The 23351-nt window shown below is 57.0% G+C and overlaps 1 protein-coding gene across 1 annotated transcript in view; it reads right to left on the bottom strand.

Annotated features, from left to right (window-relative positions):
- The window catches only part of LOC119097344 (uncharacterized), a 37019-nt gene extending 14330 nt beyond the window's left edge, over nucleotides 1–22689 (bottom strand). Inside the window, exon 1 of the mRNA XM_037220391.1 lies at nucleotides 22582–22689. The gene's annotated coding sequence lies outside the window, so the exon portion shown is untranslated. The remainder of the gene's footprint in view (nucleotides 1–22581) is intronic.
- Nucleotides 22690–23351: the final 662 nt, after the last annotated feature.

Below are 23351 nucleotides of genomic sequence, written 5' to 3'. Positions count from 1 at the left end.
CACGCGTCGGCCCCGACCTCGCCGCGCCACCGTTCGGCTTTGTGCCGTCCATATCGGATGATCTGCCCCGCGTTCCGTCGCAACGCTTTTTGTGTGGTCTCGTTTTGTGCGCTGTAGTCCGTCCTAGAAGTCTCGAATGCTGCCGTTTACCGCCTTTTGTTTTCGGTGGCAACCCGTCTTTCTCTCAGCAATGCATTCACATATGACCGTTCTCTTCCCAGCTATTTACCATAGTGCTTATATTTATATTGCTATACATTTGTTCGTCTCTGATTTCTCCGACATTTCTTCCCTCACCCTTCACTCGCTTTAAATCGCTTTACCTAATCGAGGTTGTTCAGCGGAGTGCAAATGCAAGTCATATAAATCAGGTGCTCATCAAACAAGTGTCAATGACCTACCTGCAATATTGGGAATTGCAAAAGAGTGGAAAATTTTTGGTATAAATTGTTCAGTCTGGTGTGTTTTGGCGTTGTCCTTTTCTGTTTTGAGTGTGATTTGTAATTATGGGTACTGCCCGAAAATTCGTGCAAAAAGACCTGTTGCATCAAAACTCAAGATTGCAAGGACGTCATTAACACCTGTTTTGTCACCAACTGGCTACATCTTTTCTCACACACACCTCTCTACAATCTTGAATGTGGTTCCGGCAGCAGCCTCTCTGTGTGCAGCGGCCGCCGCTGGCAACGGAGAAGCTTGTTGATACATCCAGTGAAGCGTGACAGGCGCCCGAGTCCTTGAATGCAGCCCATAAACCAGGCTGCAAATGGCTTATGGCTGGGCGGTGCCGATCGGCGCAATAACGCCTGTTTACCGGTCCAATTTGTGACGCGATGTGAACTGGCGCGTCACAAATGCCGCAGTGGGACGCGATCGCGGATCAGCTGTCTGCCCCGGCTGGAAAGCGGGCGCCTGGCAGGTGGGGAACGCCTCATCAAACGGCCCAGGCGGCCATTTCTCGGCCAGCTCCGATTCGATGCAGCTTCTGGCCATGGTTTGATTTGTTCTGAGACGGGCACACGCGGCGTGGAAGCTGCTGTTTGAACTGATGTAAGAAAAAAGCGCCATATAGAACGGAGGGCGAATACGTGGAAAATCATTCATTCACGCAGCCTGCGCATTTAACTCTAAGAGGATGGTAATGACAGCGTCGAAGCAGTGCTGCCCGTCTCGTCACCTTCACGGGTCCCGGGCTGACCACTTCTGGCTCCTGTCTGGTCACTCCTGGTCCATGTCTGGCCACTCCTGGTCCCAGTCTCCAACGTCAGGGGTAACATCTCAGACGACCTCAGCCAAGCCGGCCTCAGGTCTGCTCGAGTGGTCACGGTCGGGTCGCTCCTGGTGCCTGTCTCTCCCGGTCACACCCCTGTTCCGGCCGAGCCCGGACCAGCCTGATCGGCCGCTGCGGTAACATCTGACTGCGGTGACATCTGACGTCCAGCCTTCACACACGACCGCGGTCCGGTGGGACCGGCCGGGGAGCGCCGACATCTGGTTTTCAGCCACGGTCGCGGCCCGGTGGGACCGGCCGGGGAGCGCCGACGTCTGGTTTTCAGCCACGGTCGCGGTCCGGTGGGACCGGCCGGGGAGCGCCGACGTCTGGTTTTCAGCCACGGTCGCGGCCCGGTGGGACCGGCCGGGGAGCGCCGACGTCTGGTTTTCAGCCACGGTCGCGGTCCGGTGGGACCGGCCGGGGAGCGCCGACGTCTGGTTTTCAGCCACGGTCGCGGCCCGGTGGGACCGACCGGGGAGCGCCGACGTCTGGTTTTCAGCCACGGTCGTGGCCCGGTGGGACCGGTCGGGGAGCACCGACGTCTCTCATTAGGCGCGCCTGGAGCCTGAGGTTGTCGTTAATTGCTAATTGAGCGCAGGCGACCGAGAAGCCGCTCAAGAACGCGCCATGATTCTCGAGCTCATTAACCTTGAATGCAGCGTTGGTAAACGATAGCGCAGGTATAAGCCATTAGAAAACTGCTAATTGATATAGCCTAGTGGATCTGTTGATGTTTGTTTATACCGTTTATAAATTCATGTAACTTTTTTGTTAGGCCTCACACTTGTCCGTGGTCTTCTGTTGTTTGCTAGTATGCATTTGAGTTATATTTGATTAATTCAGTGATGCCTAATCTGGAAAAGAGGTCTAACCCGAAAAAAACAAATGGGGGATTATCACAATCGGCGGTGAAACAACACTCCGCCCAGGTAAACCATGTTGAGCGCTATGGAAAGCTCCAGCGACGCAAGCTCAATTGCTGTCACGGTCGTCACTGACCCGTGTCATTCTTTAAAATGCGTATATATTGGCCTGCCATCGGCAACTTACTTCTGAGGAACAGCACATTAGAACTATTTCTGTCTCGCGACTCAGTCTACAATTATTTATGGTTGCCTGAAACCGTAATGATCGTCAGCGTCTTCACCTGACACGCGGATCGCTGTGACAGGCCCAGGGTCGCAGGGCGCCAACTCGCATCCGCGTGTCAGCTGATCGCGAGCCGCCCAGAGCGCGACGTGAGCCGGCGCGTTCCTGTTCAGTGCACCGCGCGCTCACTCACAAACCACTACACCAATGAGCTCCCATTTGATTAAAAAACAAAGTCAATCCCATTAGAATCCCGTCCGGCTCGGAAAAGTCAAAACAAGCCCGAGAGGTGCCCAGTTCGATCGGATTTACGAGCTCCATATTCCCCACACGACCGCTTTTCTAATGCAGGCGCGGCGGCGCGCTCACGAAAACGGTGCCCGTCCGAGCGGCGGGAGAGGTCAGACCGCGCCGGCGGGCAGCTGCGTGCCGCGCCGGCCGGCGCTTACACAACGGCCGGGCTCCCCTGCCACGGCGGACGCCGGGGTGACCGGGCTCCACCGCCACGGCGGACGCCGAGGTGACAGGGCTCCCCTGCCACGGCGGACGCCGGGGTGACCGGGCTCCACGAACACGGCGCTCGCCGAAGTGACCGGGCTCCTCCGCCACGACGGACGCCGAGGTGACCGCGCTCCTCGCCACGGCGGAGGCCAAGGTGACTGGGCTCCTCCGTCACGGCGGACGTCGGGGTGACCGGGCTCCACCGCCACGGCGGACGCCGGGGTGACCGGGCTCCTCCGCCACGGCGGACGCCGGGGTGACCGGGCTCCACGACCACGGCGGACGCCGAGGTGACCGGGCTCCTCCGCCACGGCGCTCTCGGAGCCCAACCGGCCTCTCTCACGCCACACTGCCTGAGAGCGATGTGTGCCGCATCTCGCCCACCGCACTGGCAGACCAACAGATTATCTCATGAGCAACCTTCCACCAAACATCCGCATTGGAGGTCACCAGGGCCTCTCCCAAAACGCACCGGCAAGAGTGGCCGTCAGGCGATGTTATCAGCCGGCCCCAGCGGGTGGTCTCATGGCCACCGTCTCAGTTGGTCATCAACACGGGCCGGAGGGGCACACCAGCTCTCATCGGACCTCAACGAGAGGTCACCGCGGCCTCCTCCATATCGTCTCGGCGGAGATCGCTGTCTGCAAGCGGCTCTCACTCCCGCGCACGGCAGCGGCAGATGGTGCGGCGAGTTCCCGCCGGGTCCCAGAGAAAGAGGTCAGGAGCGGGCTCCCTTCAGATCATGTCAGCAGCGGTCACTCTAGCATGTCCCAGTCATCGAGCCAGACGAGGTCATCGTATAGCGCTGTTCCCATTATGGAACAACCTGAGGTCATGGTGAGGTTCTTCCTCACGCCACCTCAGCAGATTGCGCTCTGGACTTTTCTGAGGCTGATTTATCTCCGGCATCCTTTTATCCAGCCGGTGGCGGTAGGTAACGGTCGCACAGATGCCCTCAGACAATCACACCAGATGCCAATGCACCTGTGGAGCGTCTTGGCTTAGAAAAGACTGAGATGCATATTTGCGTCTTGGAACACTTGGCAATGCGACATCGAGTCTTTTGACGTACGTTATAATAATGTGGCTCGTTTCGTTCTCTGCATGGCTCTATCGGCTGAATGGAACGGTTGTCTTCATCCTTTTGTCCAGACATTCCAAAGCACAGATCGCAGGTGCAATTATTCACTAGTGCCTGCCTGATGTGGTTTTCAATAGATACTGAACGCTGTCTTCCGCACCCTCGTAGAATACCTAGTTCCCGAGAGAACAGGAGGATAAAATGATAATTTGACCCTTTGACCTGGTTTAAGCTATCAAATATCGCACTCATCATTGTTAAAGACGTGCCTGTCTACTGCAGTTTGACGAGAGCTGTCCAATGCCGTTTATCGCGTGACTTCAGCTTGGTTACTTTTGAAATTGTAGCGGACCTTTGGGACTCTCCCTTCGTAGGGAGAAGGTGAAAATAACTACCGAATGGCGGGGGTCTGCTGTGGAAAGCTCAAAGAACGTTCTCATGATTATGACTCAGCATGGGACCCTTCGTCCTCGTCAGATCACGCTTCTGTTCAGGCTAATCAGGTCATGTCAGGGCACACTGCTCGTTCTTCGTTACCGCACTGAAACATTTCCAAGCGCAAATACTACCAACTTTCCACGTATGCCTCTCGGTACATGGATGCTCGCCCGACCCACGTGTGACGTATCTGGCACAACAATTTGCTCAAGGCCCATTTCAGCAACAGCGGCGTTTCTGCACCAGGGCTGCGGAAAACGCCCCGATCTTCCGCACCCCCCCCCCCCCCCGTCCCCTATCTTCCTGACAATCCGGGGCAGAGCCCCGATCTTCACCGACCGGTCCTGGCCGGAGTCGTCGCCATCTGACCTGGTTTGCGTCGTTACCGCCGGGCGTTGCACCAGCGCTTTATTGCGCACGGTCGGTTACCACGGCACCGGCCGACGCGTCGCTGCGGCCGACTTCATGTTGCTGAGGTCACACGCGGGGTCAGCCGGCGGGCCAGCTGCACGGCGTGTGGACGGCGGGACCGCCGCCAGCATCGGGCCTTATCGGAACACTTACTGACGCCTGCGCACGATCGTGAATTGTACCGTGCCATTTGCGGTCTGCCGTTGATGACGTAATGAGGCGTCTGGTGGCATCCATTCACAGCCAGCTCCGGGTTAAACGAGCACACTCGGCACAAATGGCTCCAGCCTTTCGCAATGTAAGACGCGTTCTAATGTCATCCAAATATCAGGCCATATCGGTCAGATTATACCCCATTCAAAGCGTTTTACATGAGGCAATGGTAAGTAACTAACATGCTTGAGCCGCGTAATGACATTCGCCCCATTTGGTGTGACATCGCCGGTAACGGCAGACCTCGTGTCAGTTGTGCGGACTTCCGAGTAGTTTTCATTGTACCGTGCCCCAAATCTTCGCCTGCGATGGAACGGAAGAAAAGACGAAAAAGATAAAAGAAAGATTCGTTAAAAGTAAGATTCAAGATATGATGAGAACTCTCATCAAGATGGACGCCGCCCATTACAACTACAGACAAGCAAGGCGACTAATGACGACCATTGATAGAGCGGCTACAATAATCCTGATGACCTTTTAAGCGGCGACACTCTTAACAGCTTGAATTTAGTATTATCGCCTACCAGACATGCGTATGCTAATATCAGCACATACGTTCAGGACAATGCGAGCACATCGATCGCATACTCGTCAACTGCCTAAATTAATCTCGATCTGAGTAGTTACTGCCAACCATGGTCGATGTGCGCGGTGAGGAACACGAAGGGTTTAAGGCTTAAGCAAATTGTTATCACCTTTTGTATATGGTATGTCATGCATGAAATCGAGCACCCACTGACCTTGTTAGACCAGGGTATAGCATTGCGAACAATGACACAGCAGCACCTGCCCACCGGCACAGTGCAAACGGGCCCCTGTCTCGAAGGTCGCCACGCCCCATGTGCAACGTGAGCGCGGTTCACACCGGCCGAACAGCCGGCCGACGTGCCGTGGCGCGCGGGCTCGCCGCTTCCCACTGGCGCGGCGGCACAACAATAATATTTGCCGGCCGTCGGCAGCCCGCGGCGCACAACAAAGCCGGCTGGTGAGAACGGCGGTGGCGGCCGGCGCGCCGGGGCCGGTGTGTGCGTGTGCGGCGGCGGCGGGCGCCGGCTCCACCAGCCCGGGCCGTGTGACCGATGACCTGCTGACCCGGCCCAGGTGAACGGCCTGGAGCCCCGGGGCGGCCGGTGGCGGCGCCGTCAGCTCGCGTCGCTCCGTACCAGGCGGCGCCGCCGAGTCACGCGAGGTAGGGTCATCTGTCGCGACGGACGCACCGGATGTGACAGCGAGCTTATTTGTACGTAAGTTGAAACAGATCAACCTGCGAGAGGCTCGTGTTCAAGCAAGAAACTCCTGAAGCGGAGTTTCATGCATTGCAGCAAGTGACGCTTCACGCTTAACTAAAGGCACTGTGCCTCGCGACCGCTAAACTAAGTTCCAAGCTAATGCAGGGTGACTGACGGCTTTTTGCCACAGTTTCAGAAATGTTGTTTTCTCAGCCGTTTCGCAGATCAGTACCATGCGTTTTCGCAGATCGATACCAGGTCCAGCAGCTACCGGTCAGGCCGACCCTCGCAGCTCCAGCAGCTGCCGGTCGGGGCCAACCCTCCCAGCTCCGGCAGCTGCCGCTCGGGGCCGCCGACACCGTTTACCGTTTGGAAATACGCGGCAAAAACGGACGGCGCCCGTCTGGCTGTGGAGCGGCCGTGGACCGCGCCGCCGGGCCGCGAGCTGGGGCGGCCCGTCGCCGGCGGGCCTGCTGCAACGGTCTGAGGCTGCCGGCGGCCACACGTCTTCAGGCCAGGGCAACCAGCCGACGGCAGAGAGCTACGCAGGTGATTACGGGCTGGTCAAGGGTTTTGGGAAGTTGCGGCGTGGCCGCGGCCATGAGTTCCACAAATCAGGTGTTTGTGCATGTAGTGTTCCCATACTTTTGCTTACTTTCCCATACTTACCATGCTTGATAAAGGCTGACCATGTAAGAGTTACGGGCAGTCATGACAGCAATGCATTGCATGAATGAATGCTATGATTTTGCCAGGACGAAAGAAAGATATGCGACTCCAAGACGGCATGCTTTGTGCGATTCCTCGTCAACGTAGGAATGTGTGCCGTGAGAGCAAAGCGAGGTGAAGGAACGGGCCCGCACTGAGAGAAAACGCAACCCACATGCTTCGTTCTGCCTTGCTCCACAGAACCAGTGTAGAGCGGTTCAGTGACGCGGCCCGTGTCCCACCTAAACGCCATCAATTGTATTTTAGTGCCGTCTCCCGTCTCCCGTCGTCCCACGCAGACGAGGGCAATGCGTTTCTCAGGCGAGATTAAACGACATCCTTGAAGATTGAGGTCTCGTTAGACTATTGAGATGTTTTCAGGGAAAAGTGAACAAAACGCTATAGAATGGCTCGTGAAAAGTTGAGTCGGTGAAGTGTTTCCTCATTGCGTTGCTTTGTAAAATAAAATTGATGCTAGCTATTTTCACAAAGGTTAAGCGCGTGATATGATTCAACATTTTCAAAACATTTTGTAGAACGACGCGTAAGTGTTCGAGCTACGTGTAATTCCAAGTTTCATACCCAATCTGATATTTGTGTTGTTAACAGGCATATAGATGTTTCCCTATAGATACCGTTTCTCCATAAATTTTTACATAATTGCTCGAAATATTACGAACAAATATGTTACAAACATCTATGTGAAAATGGATTGCATTTGACTCAATTTATGATCAGTTGCACACGTTTTACTGTCCCAGAGTAGATTTCTCCCGAGAAAATATTTTTACGTTTCTTACCGCGATCTTTGGCTTGCGAGAAAAAAATCAAGCAAAGCAGAAATCGTAAAGGTTAGGTACAAAAAACGCCTGCCGCTTAGTAGCTTCTTCGGCCAAACGTCGACTCCATTTTTCTAGCCTCCGTTCTACCGGTTTCTGGTCAGGTTTTCTTGAGCTCTGTGGCTTATGATCTCTTTTAGCTATTTAACGGCACCAAGCATCAAGACCCACAGACAAGCCGCTTTACGGTACAACGACAGACGTCTTGCGAAGCTGAACGTACGGGAGGACGTCTGTCATGATTAATGACTTCATATTTTCAGCCGGCGTTGTTTCACTTTTGTGCGCGCGCACGCCTTGGTCAGGAGGCATTACTCGCGTAGTGTGCTGGACCGTGTCCGTTACCGTGAGGTGGGAGTACGTCGTTAGTAGACTCACGACGGTCGTTTGGCTGCCGCTGGGCCCACACGCCACTGCCGCAATAACGGGGCAGAAACGGCTCTGGCGAAAACGGAAGGGCAAGGAAGGTGGTCATCACACTTTCACACGCTGCCGAAACCACGCCGTGGTCTTGGGACGGTGTGTCTGCTGGAAGTTCGTAGACTCGACGCTAGAACGCCTGCATTCTTGCTGCATCGGTTCCTGCAGCATTGCCAGGATAGGTTCGCAGAGCCTTCTGTCGTTAGTCTCTGCCCCCTCCGGATCGTTTCGAAACGTGAAGTGTGCTAATTTGTTCTTATTTTGTCACCATGCCCTTCGTACTCCGGAGCCCTACGCGCCATTTATGGGTTCAAACTTGATCCAAACGAGAGAGCAAAGACTAGCAGCGATTAAAACAATGTAGATCAAAGTCAGTGGGTCGAAATGGTCTCAGTCAACATGACACAGGTCTTAACGCTTTAGTCGCATTGGACATATGATCGAGCTGGCCTCGATGAACACGACATAGATCACATTGCCTTAGGTAAAGTCCAAACCGGTAAAGTAATCCGATTTCCAACAACACTTCTCTGGCGTTAGCTCAAGGTCAACGAAGCTACGCTTTTTTGGCAACAAGACACTGGCCACCTGATAAGCAAGGGCCAAATCTGGCATCGTCGTAACATATCGGTATCATTTCGCTCATCTTTTGCAATGTTTATCGAACGAAGACAATGGGTTGCTAGTAGAGCATTCTGTCCCCACTTGGCTTCAGAGGGCGCCTAGCTGGCGCGCTTTTTAGGGTGAGCCCGTTGCCATTTCAAACGGACAATGCCCGGGGGCGCCGTCATCGCTGAAACGGCATCGCGCCGACGCGTGGCTTCAAACCTCCGCATTGCCGTGTGGTCGTCTCGCCTCCAACAGTTGTGTTTCCCACCCTGTGAATGGCTCCCGGGGCCTGGCGCACGATTAGGCCAATCGTTTTATCGAGCAGATCGGGGTGCTAAAGGGCTGCATTATGAGGAACAGATGGGCGGGTGAGCGCGTCTCGCCCCGTGAGTGTAGCCGAGAGAGGGGGCATGAGGGGGCATGGGGAGGAGCAGATGGACCGGGCTGAATGGACCAGATGCATGCCGCGCCAAATTATCGCAAGAGCGTCACGGAAAAGTGCATCAGTCAGAGGCACAGAGTAGTCGTTTGCAGAATCATAGGAGGGAGTACGGTCCTGGGATAATGTCCCATTTTCACAGGCTGTCTCTGGCCTTCCCGAAGTGGTGTATTGATATCGATCTTGCCCCGACCTCGTCTCGGTCTCGGTCTTGGTCTCGGTCTCGGTCTCGGTCCCGGTCTCGGTTTTGGTCTAGGTGTCGGCATCGGTTTGGCTTTCACACTTATTTCTTCCTTCGATCTCACGCACGCACAAACCCGGTCTCCCATTCTCACGGTTAAACACTGTTTTGCTGGTCAGGGGTCAAATTCACCAGAGAAGTTTCACCCGGACGCGATTCGTGATTTCCCGTGACCCAGATGGAGGCGCGGAGCCGAGCCCGGTAACGCTTGGAGGGCTTCCGATTGGAAGCAACAAATCATTTCCTGAGGTGAAATTGGCCTCCCTGTTTTCCAGCTGTCTAGGGCTCAACCACGCTTCATGAGGTATTATTCATCGAAAAACTGCACACAAGCTGCTTGAATATGGTCAGTTACTTCTTACGGACCGCTTGTGAAAACGTTGATTTTGCGGGAGTAAATCACACTTTTTACTTGCCTTTAACACGCAACAAGACGGATCAAGAGCATACATATCTCTGGCTTCGTTGCATCTCCACTTTATCCTTTATGGCCTTTTTAACCGCTTTACATCCCGAATAAAATGCAAGCTAATTCAGATTCACTAAAAAGCTGAGACCTGATTAAAAAACCAGCTAAAATGCTGCAAATTATTAAGTTAAATATCAAAATGGTGTCTTGACACTACCCGATGTTAGTGTGTTGTACATGGTACTGCATTGTACAATGGCATGTTCTGGCATTTTAGAATACCCAGCTTCACCTCTTCCAGTCACCATCTCGAAGGGCGAAGTGGGCCTCGATCGATCGTTCAACAACGCTATCACATACCTTCTCTGCATTGCGAAAAAAATTAAATATGCATTTGCGTATAGTACACGTACAACTGCATACCACCCGTGCGTACGTTGGCACATACCACCACGCCACAGCGCGGTCCGAGAACGGAGCGTCGGCCGAGCCGTGTTGGTCCATAGCAGGCGTCCGACTCTCAGCGCGCTGTACCGTTGTTCATCAGCGTGTTCGCCACGCCTCAGCGGCCGTGAGCGTCGCCGGGCGCGGCACCGCGGCCAGCTGGGCGCGCCACTGGCCGGGAGCAGCGCGGCCAGCGCCGAGCCGCCGCCACATGTCCCCTGCTCGTGCGGGCCGGCGCCCGGCCGCGCGCGCCGTCATGGGAAGCCGGTCCGGCACCGGCATATGTACGGGCATTAATGGCGTCGCCGGCGGCGAACGGTGGTGTCGCTCGTCGACGGATCAGCTGTCGGCCGGGCGCTGACCGTTAGCTGCAGCGGCGCCAGCTGGCTGAGCGGCGCGCCGCTGTCCGGCGTCGGGTGTCGACCTCTCTCTGCCGCTCCGGCCGGACCGCGGACCACTGATGGACGCGTGGGTCCATCCGGGGACCACCGGCGGACGCCGCTCCATCCGCGGACCACCGACGGACACTCATCAATGGACCACCGGCGGACGCCGCTTCATCCGGGGACCACCGACGGACGCTGCTCCATCAAAGGACCACCGACGGACGCGTCGGTCCATCCGCGGACCACCGACGGACACCGCGCCGTCCGCGGACCACCGGCGAACACCGCTCCGTCCGCGGACCACCGACGGACACCGCTCCGTCCGCGGACCACCGACGGACACCGCTCCGTCCGCGGACCACCGACGGACACCGCGCCGTCCGCGGACCACCGGCGGAAAACCGCTCCGTCCGCGGACACGGCGGGACACCGACTCCGTCCGCGGACCACCGACGTAACACCGCTCGTCCGCGAACACGAACGGACACGCGCTCCGTCCGCGGACCCACAGCGACACCGCTCGGTCCGCGGACCACCGGCGGACATCGCTCCGTCCGCGGACCACCGACGGACACCGCTCCGTCCGCGGACCACCGGCGGACATCGCTCCGTCCGCGGACCACCGACGGACACCGCTCCGTCCGCGGACCACCGACGGACACCGCTCCATCCGCGGACCACCGACGGACACCATTCCGTCCGCAGACCGCTGACGGACGCCACTCCGGCACATTTACGGCTCATTTAGCCAGTATGATGAGATTATTGGTGCAGGCTGACGGGATTAGTCAACTGGTTAAACCAGGAACCATCGACTGGTCTGACGGGAGCGGTCTGCTGGTCTGACGGGAGTGGTCAGCCGGTCTGACGGAAGCGGTCTGCTGGTCTGATGGGAGCGGTCTGGTGGTCTCAGGGGATTAGTCACATGGTCAAATGGATTCGGTGGACTGGCCTGAAGTGATCAATTCACTAACAAGACGGCGGTCTCCTTCTACCCTGACGCGAACTCTAACCATCCTATTAAAGGCCATGCAACTGGCAACAAGCACGTGATCTGTGCACCTCGACAAATGGACTTGTTCGTCACGACACCTTGCAATGGTCAGTGGTCATGCATGCATCTTCGCCAGTTCCCTGGCCAGATATATTGGTGTGCAAGTCAAGCCACGAGCGACCTGCCGAGCGCTTTTAAGGCCGTAACTGACGCAGAAATAAGCGTCAAAGCCAAAACAACCGTGCGCCAACAGTCATCCACCATATCCTGGTCAGCCTTATAACCTACTGCAGGTACAAACACAAGCTGCAGCAGAGTATGTCACGCAGCCTCATGGCGGCAGCGGCCTACTCGACGGTGTTTACACCGTCACTTGGGCACGGCGGACGGAGGGACACGGGTCATATTGGGTCAGGGGGACCGTGGCGTGCCGCACATACCGTGGACAGCAAACGCGGCAGGCCGTCCGCCGGCACGCCGTCCAGCTGGCCTTGGCCGCTATGTCGGAGAAATGTCTCAAACGTCGCGCGGTGTCGCGGCCCGACGGCGGCGAGGAATGCGCGCGGGCCGTGCCGGACCGGCTCCGCCGCACCGGGGAGGCGGCCGGACGGCGCCGGCGCACCGGGACGGCACTGGACTGCAGCCGGCGCACCGGGACGGCATCGGACTGCAGCCGGCGCACCGAGACGGCATCGGACTGCAGCCGGCGCACCGGGGAGGCGGCCGGACGGCGCCGGCGCACCGGGACGGCACTGGACTGCAGCCGGCGCACCGGGACGGCATTTGACTGCAGCCGGCGCACCGGGACGGCACTTTGACTGCAGCCGGCGCACCGGGACGGCACTGGACTGCAGCCGGCGCACAGGAACGGCATCGGACTGCAGCCGGCGCACAGGAACGGCATCGGACTGCAGCCGGTGCGCCCGGCCCGACGCCAGCCGTCTGCTGCGGCCGATTTAACCCTGAACCTGAGAGAGGGGATGAGGTGGGAAGCGGGGTCGGCGCGGATCTCGTAAGGTCTTCTGGGGATATTGCCCTGGCACGTCATGTGATCGTGCACAAGTTTCCCGGGGCCCTTGGAACACCACTGCGTGTGTTTAACATCAAAAAACGTGTTTCTAGCTTTTCCTGTTTCTGAGCAGCAGCGTTTTTGGAACTCTGAGCGGCGATCTGCGGTCGGCCGGCCGGCGGTGGCGGCGGGCGTCAACCGACGAATCCGCCGTTCGCGTGCGGCGCGGATTATACTAATGCATCAACAGAGCTCTACGTCATAGACATACGCTCAAAACTGTTTTTCAACAGGCTCAGAATTAGGCAAGGAACAAGTTTCTATGTATTACATGCTGCTACTTGCCTTGTTTTCTAAAAAAAATGCATGTAAAGCTGGAATAGCCAGATTTTCAGCAAACTTGACCTTTGATTTGGCCTCATGGCCAATTTTTGACCTGGCTCCATGGCAGTGCCCACTTATTTTCGCAAGGCTCCACGGTTGGGTAACGACTTGCATTTTTGCCATTTCGCTGATCCCAAGGCAGCTGAAATTGTTCTGAATGTAAAGGGTTCCATAATTGAGTGCTAAATTATTATGCATGAAAAACTTTGCAAAAGTTTGCATCCCATCTTCTTAAAATCTAATGCCACCAGTTTAAGAAGAATATCACCGTCATAGAAATCTACCGGCACTAACACGCAAAGAAAGAGACTACCTTAATTTCACAAAACACAAGCAAGTTGCTTGAGTCTCTTCAAACCAGTCATGCCAAAAGAGCACCCCCAGGCTCGCGTGTTAGCTGTTCGACAGAAAGCGGGCAAATCCATCACTTGACACATCCAGTGCCTCATTGTGAACGCATGATAATGCACGGTTTATAAGTCGTAACTCTTGCCTCCCAATCATTCTACAACGGCAAGGGCACAGAGGTGAATCACACACAGGTTACAATATGGCGACCCTGTCACAAAAACGGCCGGGATGCTGCACTCATCCTCGGATGTTCCATTCTGTTTGCCAGCATGAATTCCCTGCCGGCTTTGTTTCCCAGCCGTTTTACATGTAAATTCCTTTCATCTTTCTCCATTCATGCACTAAACTTTAGGAAAGCGAAAAGCCGCGGCAAGGCTTATGAATAGCAGGGATGGCTTCGGTGGAGAGGCCGCAATGAGGCCAAATGGTTGGGGTCGTAAGTCATGAGGCGGGAGCAGCTCATCACGCACAGACACCATTACATCACTCATTCACTCGGGGGAGACGATGAGAGCTACTGAGCACCCAATCCCCGGCGAGCCAGGTACTGAGGGGCTTTGACGGCTGGGCGGGCTCGAGCGTCTGCTGCATGCATGCTTTTGATTCCATCATTAATAACTCCGGTCAGCTGGCTACACGTGGGTCACACGCCTCCATCGACGGCCGATTTCCGTGATGTGTCCGCCGGCGCCTCCGCTGTGATGGCGCGCCTGTTAGCCCTGGCTCGGGCAGACCCCAACTGGCGATCAGCCTCCGAGGAGGGGCTGCTGCGCGCGCCGACACCTCCGCTGGGATCCCACGCCTGTTAGCCCTGAGCTAGGGCAGACCCCGGCAGGCAGCGGGCTATTAGCCCCCGGGGAGCGGCTGCTGCGCGCACCGGCACCAAACGCTCTTTGGGAATCGGCTGCCAACATGACCTTGTGGATTCACTGGCAACGGTAGGAAATACGAGGTCCTTTGCAGCGGGGGACGTTTAACATGCCAAAGTGCTTTCTAAGCCGTACTACAATGGATGAGACGAGCAAGAAGAAAACATTACGCCGGCGCAGAATCGCGTAAGATTTTAATGACCGCTTGCAATGCTTGTCTGACGTGACATATAGCAAGCTCAGACATGGTTTTACGGGCCTGATAGTGGTTCTTATAGCAGCAATGGACATATGCCATTTGACAGCACAATGAAGTAGGCCAAATAGTCAATCTATGCAATCGGTTGCAGAGAAAACGCAGCCATTCAATGATTTGATGCTATATAGCCAGATAATTAAGTAATAATTTATGGATGCAAAGTGGCGTCCGAAGTGCACGATCTAAGGAAAGTACATCCGTCGCATATTGAAAGCTATGGCAATTTGAGGCGTAAGCCGCGATTGCAGAAATCGAGATCATGCCATTTGCATGTCGAAATAGCCGCATCTGCTCGATAAGCCATTATAGCCGGATCATACGTGCAAGTGGTTCTTGGAACCATCCGCCACGCTCTTATTCACTGTCGCTTGACTGCGAGTGACATGCGAATGGATGCGTGTGACTATAGCTGAAATAATTAATTTTTAACACATGCGCCCCTAATATTAGCAACATCAACATCTGACTGTAGTTTCACACTGATCCCACGAGCTCATCAATAATGCCTGTACCGGATCCTGTCACGGAATCAACAATCCGCGATTCCCCATCATTCATAAAATGGTACATCTACACACATCAATCGAAGAAAAGAAATTGAGCATGACATTAATCAAAGCGAGATGACCTCTGCTGAAGGTAAAAAGCAGCATTGTCAGAATATTCAAATTTCGGATCCGTGAATCAAGACAAGCATTTGCATTCCGCGAAACCTTTCGTCTGTCTAGATTTCACAATCAGTCGACGCTCCTATCCATCATCCTCGCGGCCCGCCCGGCCGCCACCCGGTGACCTCCGCGGCGCGCTCACGACTCCTGTGACCCGAGCGTTGGCCAATCAGCGGTGTGCGTGAGGTGGTCCGGTCCGAGACGGCGCCGGGGGTCGCGTGCCGCCCTTCGTCCGATCGTATCGTGACAAACAGCACCCTAACGAGGAACGGCCGGTCGGCGCCGGGTGCGGCCTCTCGCCGCCGCTCCCCCCCCCCCCCCCCCGCCTCCCGGACCCAGCCCCGGCTAACCGACAACGCGGGTCCTGGCAACACCGGAGGACGGGCGGCCCGTAGCGCGTCACCTGGAGAGAGCGGGTAAATTCGAGCCTGGCGTGAATGTGTCCGCAAGGTCGGGAATCAAGAGCACCCCTCTGACGCCAGGAACGCAGACTGATGTCAGGGCGCGTGCGCCCATCCGGACGCAGACTGTTGCTGGGGTGCGTGTGCCCACCCAGACTCAGCTGACAGCCGAGTCACAGCATTCAAAAAGCGAACAGAATGTTTGCAATGGACTGCACTCTTCGGGTACTCCTTACATAACGGCGATTTTGGGGCCTTTTATCAGGAATTAATTGGTCGTGTCACCGTTTCCGCCGGTTTCTCGAACTCCATTTCATCCGAAGGCTACACGCCGATTTGTCACCGGTGAAAATTACCTGTAGGACAACAGCCGGAGTTGTGAGCGTGTTCCACACAGCCGCGCGCACGCGTGGACGTGTCTCGAACGGAAGGTGGGCCGCGGAACATTGGCAGCTAGTGTTGTATGGCATAAACACCTCTGAGACCGATTCGCAGCCGGGCCCGCCGGCCGCGGCACTTCACCGCCCAACCGAAAACTCAAGGTGAGACATTTTTGACAGTCTTCACGACCTAGAACGCTTCACCGGTCAGGCAAGGTGAAGTGGCGGCACGAAAAGTCACGACAATTCGATGCCACGTACCGGTCGCTTCGCATCGCTAGAAAGCTCCGACACACCGGCAAGCGCCCAAGGCGCATCCTCATGGGAGGAGTGGCTCAGCCGCAGTCAACCCGAACGTCACGAACTCGGCACTTCTCCCATCTCGGAGGCGGCATCCAGAGACGACGCTGGCCAGAAGCTGCGCTGAGCGGCGGACAAAGGAAACCGAGCAGGCGTACGGTCCGGTCCGCATCGCGCGGGATGACACGAAGTCCTCCAATGTCCAGCCCAAGGACGCTCCGGTAGGTCCGGCGCTGCGTACATGGCTGTGGCGTGCCGACAGCTGCGTCGCGCGGCCTCAGCCAGCGCTCCGGGCACGTCCTTATTTGTCAACCGCCCGACAGGAAGCGACGTTTCAGGCATTTCAGCAACGTCGGCCGTTACGCGAGTGCAGCGGCCGTGCACGCGGCACGCCTGCCGTGCACGTGAGCTGCCGTGCACTGGCGGGCGTGCGGCCATGAGCTGGCGCGGCTGGCGGCGCGGCGGCGCGGCCGTGCGCCGCCGCCGCCACCGCCGCCACGGCCCGCCATCACCAACAGTCGCTTCCGGCGCCACATCCGGCAGCGCGCGGGATGCTGCAGGAATCAAAGCCGCGCCTGGGCGGCGGCCGCGCCACGCCTCCCGAACAGGCAGCCGGCCGGCCTGGCACGCCGCTCTGCTGGGAGCGCAGGGTCAGGAGAGGCGGTGGCTGCGCGGTGACAGCGAACAAGCTCAGCTATAGAGCTAGTCATCGAGACATAATTTAGGAATTTTTGGCTGGTACGTTGAGGTCATATGCTATAGTTCAACCGAAGCGCGGGCCCCATCCTTGGAGCGTGGATCCCATCCTCGGAGCGCGGGTCCCATCCTCGGAGCGCGGGTCCCACTCACGGAGAGTGGGTCCTATCCTCGTAACCTGGAGTCCTAGGCTATGAGAAGCAGGGAGACAGTCCAGACAGTAACGAAAGTAAGCGACGTTAGGCAGTCTGGGCGGCAGACCACTACCTTTCTGCACCACCCGGCGCTTTGACAACCGTGTGAAACTCGGGAGTTTGAGGCCAGAGTCAGCACAGGCGCGTAGCCGAAGGCTGCAGCCTGCCAGCATGCGACCTCGATCGGGTACTACGGCGGGCTGGTCTTTTCTCCGGAAAGATGTTGACTGCAGAGCGGGGAATGTTTGACAGCCTCCTGCACACGCTCATGATCTGTCCGGCTCAGCTGCAGCAGCGTACGAGCTGCGGCCGGAACGGAACCCCACTGGCGAACGCGCCAAACAGTCTCGCAACTGGACCCAGGCCGCCACGCAACCGGCGCCTCTGCAACAAAAGCGGGGCGAGCTCGGTCCGGCGTCGCCACAAGGGCGGCGCGGCCGGCAACGCGGCGTGATGAAGCCAGCGGGCCGAAACGGCGCCGGGCCGGAGCGGAGCTGGAGCGGCGTGCAGAGATGGGACAGGACACCTGCCGGCGGGGGGCCGGCCGTTTGTTGTGGGAGGATGGGCGGGTGACGTGTCGCCGCTCAACGTCTGGAGGCCATTAGTGTAGCGCACCGGCGCTCTCCAAGGCCGAGACACTTAGTAAGTCCGTAACTCTGTAAGGGGACCGCATGTCCAGGAGGCATTGTCTCGTCCGTGAGCTAAAAGCCTATCCTGGTATTCACGGACGATGGCTATGGAGCATTTTGAAACATTTTAGGGCCTTGGCTTCTGGAGAGAACTCGCCACTGACGCAGAGAAGCTATAGTGCCAGTCAATATGGAGAAAGTTTTCTCACCACGTAGCGCGGAAAGGACACGTTTTGCGGTGAACGTTTGTCAGATGGCTACAAATGCCTAACTTACATTTCCCCTAGTCCTCAGCACAATGCGTGCAGGTCCGATCGCATAAATGAGTGAGCATTTCTCGCGTCTTACCGCTACTCTTTACGGGCCGGTAGCACGCCTCGTCCAGTCAGACATCCACCGCTGTGAGGGACGCGCTGCAGCGAGACTGGTCCAGATCTCACCGCCCGCGAGAGCCCCTCTGGCGCCAGCGGCCGGCATGAACACAAGTCATCCACGTCATCGGAGCTCATTTCGATCGGCTCGTGCCAGGGGCGGCGGCTCGGCGGACCGGCACTCCTCCTCCCCTGCCCCTCAGTGGAGTGCCCGTGACTCGGGACCGCTGGCCGTTGTGTAACAGGGCAGGGTCAGCCCGGGGGGTGACCATGAAACGTGCTCGGGCTACTCACGCTCTCGGGTCAGGGGTGGAAGAAAGGTTTAGAGGGTCTAGAGGTAGGCGATGAAATAGGCGTGATGTCTGTTGGATGATCCTACCTGGACAATCTTGGTAAGGACCCCTCTCCTGAGCATTCGTGACATTTCAGGATTTGTTTGCTGGGAGAATCTTAACTTATGTTTAGATATTAAGAAAAGGTGTGACAAGAAATGATTCATACAGCTGTCACTGCGTATTCCAATCCTCTACAATGGTGGTTTCGTTGATATTAAGGATCCTTAATGACCTCGAAATAGATATCCTGACCTTGAAACGATCAACAGCCCGAAGCAGTCAACAGGCTCTCTAGTGGTCACGCGTTCTCAGAGACGGCCAGACCTCCGACGGAACACATCCACAGCACATACCTGAGTATACATGCGCTGCTGTATGTGCCACAGCTTCTCTCTCCTGACATGCATGATGCGCCCAACGAAAGCTGTTGTAGCAGGCTATCAAAGCTCCACATCTGTCCTACGTGCGTCCTTGATGCGTTTTTGCTGTTTTTGCCGCGAGGACCGCTCTCCAGGCGATGGCGAAGGCCACGCGATGGGCAGTTAACGACCAGAGCGCACATTCATGATCCGGGAGGCCCGGCAGGGCGCTTTTTTATTGGAAGCAAAGCTGGCGCTGCGTTTAATGTAACGAACAATTCAGGCCAGGCCCGCAGCTAGGCCATGACTACGGTAACGGAAGTTTGTAGAGAGTCACTACGATTTCCTTCGTTTGTCAAAGGGCCACGCCTTTCCGCAGCAGCTCAAAGGGGAGCACGAACACCACCTTGTGTCATTAGAGTTTTACGTCACACTCAACTACTGAGGCTTTGCGGTGTCACCTGCTTCTCACCTTGGCACGAAGGGCGAGGACCAGCCTTCCTGCCCCTCCCTTTGGCTACGTGCTTGCTTCAGGCGGAGGCCCGCCTCACTCACCGCCGCGCTGGACCGGAAGCCATTCGCGGCCGCCGCCGTGGCCGAACACAAACGGCGACAACGAGGCTCATGATTGTAACCACGGCAGCGGTAGACAGCGACCCCGCTCTGCCGCTTGTGATCACTGGAGAGGCTAGCCGCTGCTGGTGACCCACGTCGCCGTCAGATAGCGGGTAGGACGTCTGCCGTCCGCGATCGCAGACGGCGTCAGACGTGACACCGGGACAGAGGCCCTTATCTCTCAGCGCGGCCGTAACACGAGAGGCCGGGGCGCCGCAGACACGCGCGCCGCTGCGCGAGTCGGCGCGCAGTTCATCTGACCTTCAGCAGCCATTTGCATGCAGTCGGCGGACGGACGCACGCGGGGCGAGCAGCGCAGGCGCCGCGCAGCGCCCGGTTACCGAGCGACGGACCGGAGCGACGGCGCCCCGATCCGGATGCCGGCCGGTCAGACGAGGCCGCCGCGCCGGTGCGATTATGATGGGCGGGAACTCACACTGGGCAATGGTCGGAGGCGTGCGGTGAACTGTGCGGTGCTGAAGCGATTTGTTCGTGATTTGTGTCACGCTGCGGAGAGATGATAGCGTCGGACCACGTCGGAAAGCAAGAGCGGAGGGCAAACGAAGTCGTTGTTGAACTGAAACCTCATGTTCCGTCAGAGACGGTGCTGAACTGGGCGTTGCGAGACGGGTCGGTCAGGGGTCTGTAGAAGGTTTTTTTGCTGAAGCTTGGCAGACGTTCGAAATACCATGGTGAAAGTCTATAACTGCGAGTGGTTTGTTGCATGATGCTCGAAGTTTGGATCAAAAGTTCCAAGTGGCATATTTGATGCGGATTTACACGACGGATCCCACCCCACAACGCCAACAATTTGACTCCAACTATGCCGCAAACCACGAGCCGCACGGCATGTTGAGGAGAAATACATCCGAACTACCAATAGGCGAATTCGACGTCACCATCTCTCATTTTCGATGACAACACTCCTGCAAGCTGAGAAACGGGTGTGTTTCCATTTTGGGTGGTTTTCAATGCCACGATATCGTTTGTTGGAGCGAAACGCTTGGCGTTGATTCCAAACTGCGTTAGGGGCCTTTGGAAGCGAAGCTACTTTAAAAGAACTTCAAGCTGACCATTTCCAGACTGCTGGCATGAAACGCATCACACGGACCCTATTATTCCTTCTCCTGTTCGATAACATTAGAAGCGCCGTTGATGCACGTGCATGGTTGCAATCCAGTCTCTTCACCACATATACCACGAACAGCAACCAGCAGATAAAGATGGAGTAGCACTGGAGCATGAAGCGTGCCATGCATATTCAGCGTTTACACTGCGTAATCCGCCAAAAGACTGTTGACTTCGCGCACATTGTACACTCAAAAGCCCAAACAGAACGGTGAAAGCACTCGCTCAAAGTGTCACCCAATGTACTCATCTCTAAGCCCCTGGTCTTGGCATTGTGACTTGGCCGCTTACGTTTTCACAGCAGGTATAGGTTAATGCGAATTAGGAAAAATGTTCTCCCGAAAGAATCCAAAACAATGCTTGCCATGGGAACGGTGCCATCCTTTTACGTCGAACATTGAAACAACTCGTCACTCAGAGACAAGTTCCGCACGAATTTTCCACGGCTTGGATCTCGGAATGAGGCCGCGCGTGTGCTTTGTTCCGGAGCGTTGGGAACTACTCTACGGAAGGGGAAGAGCAGCTGCGGAGAGAGGGCAGGAGAGATGGGTGGTACAAAATCAGCTTCCCAAACAAACTGGCTTTATTTGTAAAAGCTTGGGATTGAGCTGCTACAATAAACCCCTAAGCTTTGGGCCATCATCCTAACCCTTTTGCCTTAGCGATCAAGGAAGCATAGGGCTAAGAACAACAATGATTCATTATGCCGTTTTCCACTCCCCTCACCTGTCTCGACAGTCTCTCTTACCGTCCGTGAATGGCTACCTTGTCTTTGTACGTCCCTCTCCTTTCTCTTCTCTCTCTCTCTCTCTCTCTCTCTCTCTCTCTCTCTCTCTCTCTCTCTCTCTCTCTCTCTCTCTCTCTCTCTCTCTCTCTCTCTCTCTCTCTCTCTCTCTCTCTCTCTCTCTCTCCTCTCTCTCTCTCTCCTCTCTCTCTCTCTCTCTCTCTCTCTCTCTCTCTCTCTCTCTCTCTCTCTCGTTTGCTCCGATGCTCTGTACTCTGTCGTGTGGGTGGCCGCCGCCCAGCGATGACGGCCGTGTTGGCATAACGGTAAAATCAGCGACATCTGCGCGCTGCCGGCACCCGGCGGCGCCGCCCCTCTCTCCGCCCGCTCTCGCTGCCAGTCGCTCTGCCCGCGGCAATGACAGTGCCGTGTCTGTTGGACGGCAGCTGTAGCGAGCGGCGCTGCCCGTCATTTGGCGCAGCAGGGCCGGCCCACTCCGCCCGGCTCAGCACGGACGGCGCTCCCGCGTCGCTAATGACCCGCCGGGTAGCTGTCGCCAGTCGATACGCAGCGAGCCCGCGCTTGAAAACCGATCAACCGCCCGGCTGATGCCCGCCTTCCTGTCATTCACGTAATGGCGCTTAATGATGCCACCAGCTTCATCCATGCTCTATTTAAAACCACGATGCATCGGTTCGACGCATGAGCCAGGCTCCTCAGAGATTATGATTGAGGCTGGCTCATATGCTATAAGCGATGGGAAAACCTGACTACAGTTAATCCTGATGATTTATGCCCGGAACACGAGCTTCGAAGCACTGACAGAACAGTTTTTTGAGAGGCTCCTTCCTGGAGCACGAACTTTAACCCGGGGATGCTGCTGCACTCCGATTCCAAGCTAGTAACTAACTTACTTTAACCATCACAAATCTAACCAAATACTTATATACTTCGTAGCATTGCGTTATCTGCACAGAAAGCTAATTCGCTTCATTCATTTCCACCAGAGATGAATTAACATGCATAGACGTAACATACGCAATGCACGTGCGTGGTGCATTCACACGCATTCGCGAGAAAACTTGAGCCGCCTAACAGTTTCCCGACAGGTCGAAGTAGGCGCCCGAGCTACGCGCGCCCCTCCGATTCGCCGCTCGGACCGTATGGCGTCGCCGTCGTACTCACCAGGTAGGGCAGGTGGTTCAGCGCGTAGCAGAGCACGGTGACCAGCGCCACGGTCGGCCAGCGGAAGTCGCTGAGGCGGCGGGCGGCGCGGCGCCGGCGCCGGTTGACCGGGTGCGGCAGGGTGGCGACGCCGGTGCCGGCGCCGGCCGCGCCGTATCGGGGCGCCGCGCCCGCCGAGCCGGACGACGTCGACGTGTCCGAGGCGGTGTGGTTGAGCGGGTTCAGGTCGGAGTGCGCGTGCCGCAGCCGCGGCCTCAGACAGAGCAGCGTCTGCACGGCCAGTACAGCGCCGGCCGCCACCAGCGCCAGCAGCACATGCAGCGCCAGCAGGAAGACGGCGAACTTGCCGCTGATGCGGTAGGGCAGGAAGGTGCAGGCGGCCGGCTGGTCGGCGGCGTTCTGCCCGGCCGAAAACAGCGCCGCCGTCCCCACCAGCACGGCCACCGTGGCCAGCACGCCGATGTGGTAGCGGATCTGGTTGCGGCGCACCGAGTAGCGGTACTTGTAGGGCCACTGGGCGGTCAGCACGCGGTCGGCGGCCATGGACGCCACCGTGGATGCCTGCAGAGTACGCAGCGCCGTCCAGGCCCACGCGAAGGCGGCGCAGGCGGCAGCCGCGTCCGGCCGCATCAGCCGCAGCAGCGCGAAGCCCAGCGCCAGAACGGCGGCCAGCAGCTGCTGCGCCAGCACGGCCACGAGGAAGAGGTCGACGGTGCGCCAGCGACCGCGGCAGGCGTGCAGCAGGGTCAGCACGCCGACGGCCAGCGTGA

The sequence above is a fragment of the Pollicipes pollicipes genome, unplaced genomic scaffold (genome assembly GCF_011947565.3).
Source record: "Pollicipes pollicipes isolate AB1234 unplaced genomic scaffold, Ppol_2.1 Scaffold_4295;HRSCAF=5057_pilon_pilon_pilon, whole genome shotgun sequence".
NCBI lineage: Eukaryota > Metazoa > Arthropoda > Thecostraca > Pollicipedomorpha > Pollicipedidae > Pollicipes > Pollicipes pollicipes.
The sequence above is the reverse complement of the archived record's forward strand: the minus strand, read 5'-3'. Positions and strand labels throughout refer to the sequence as shown.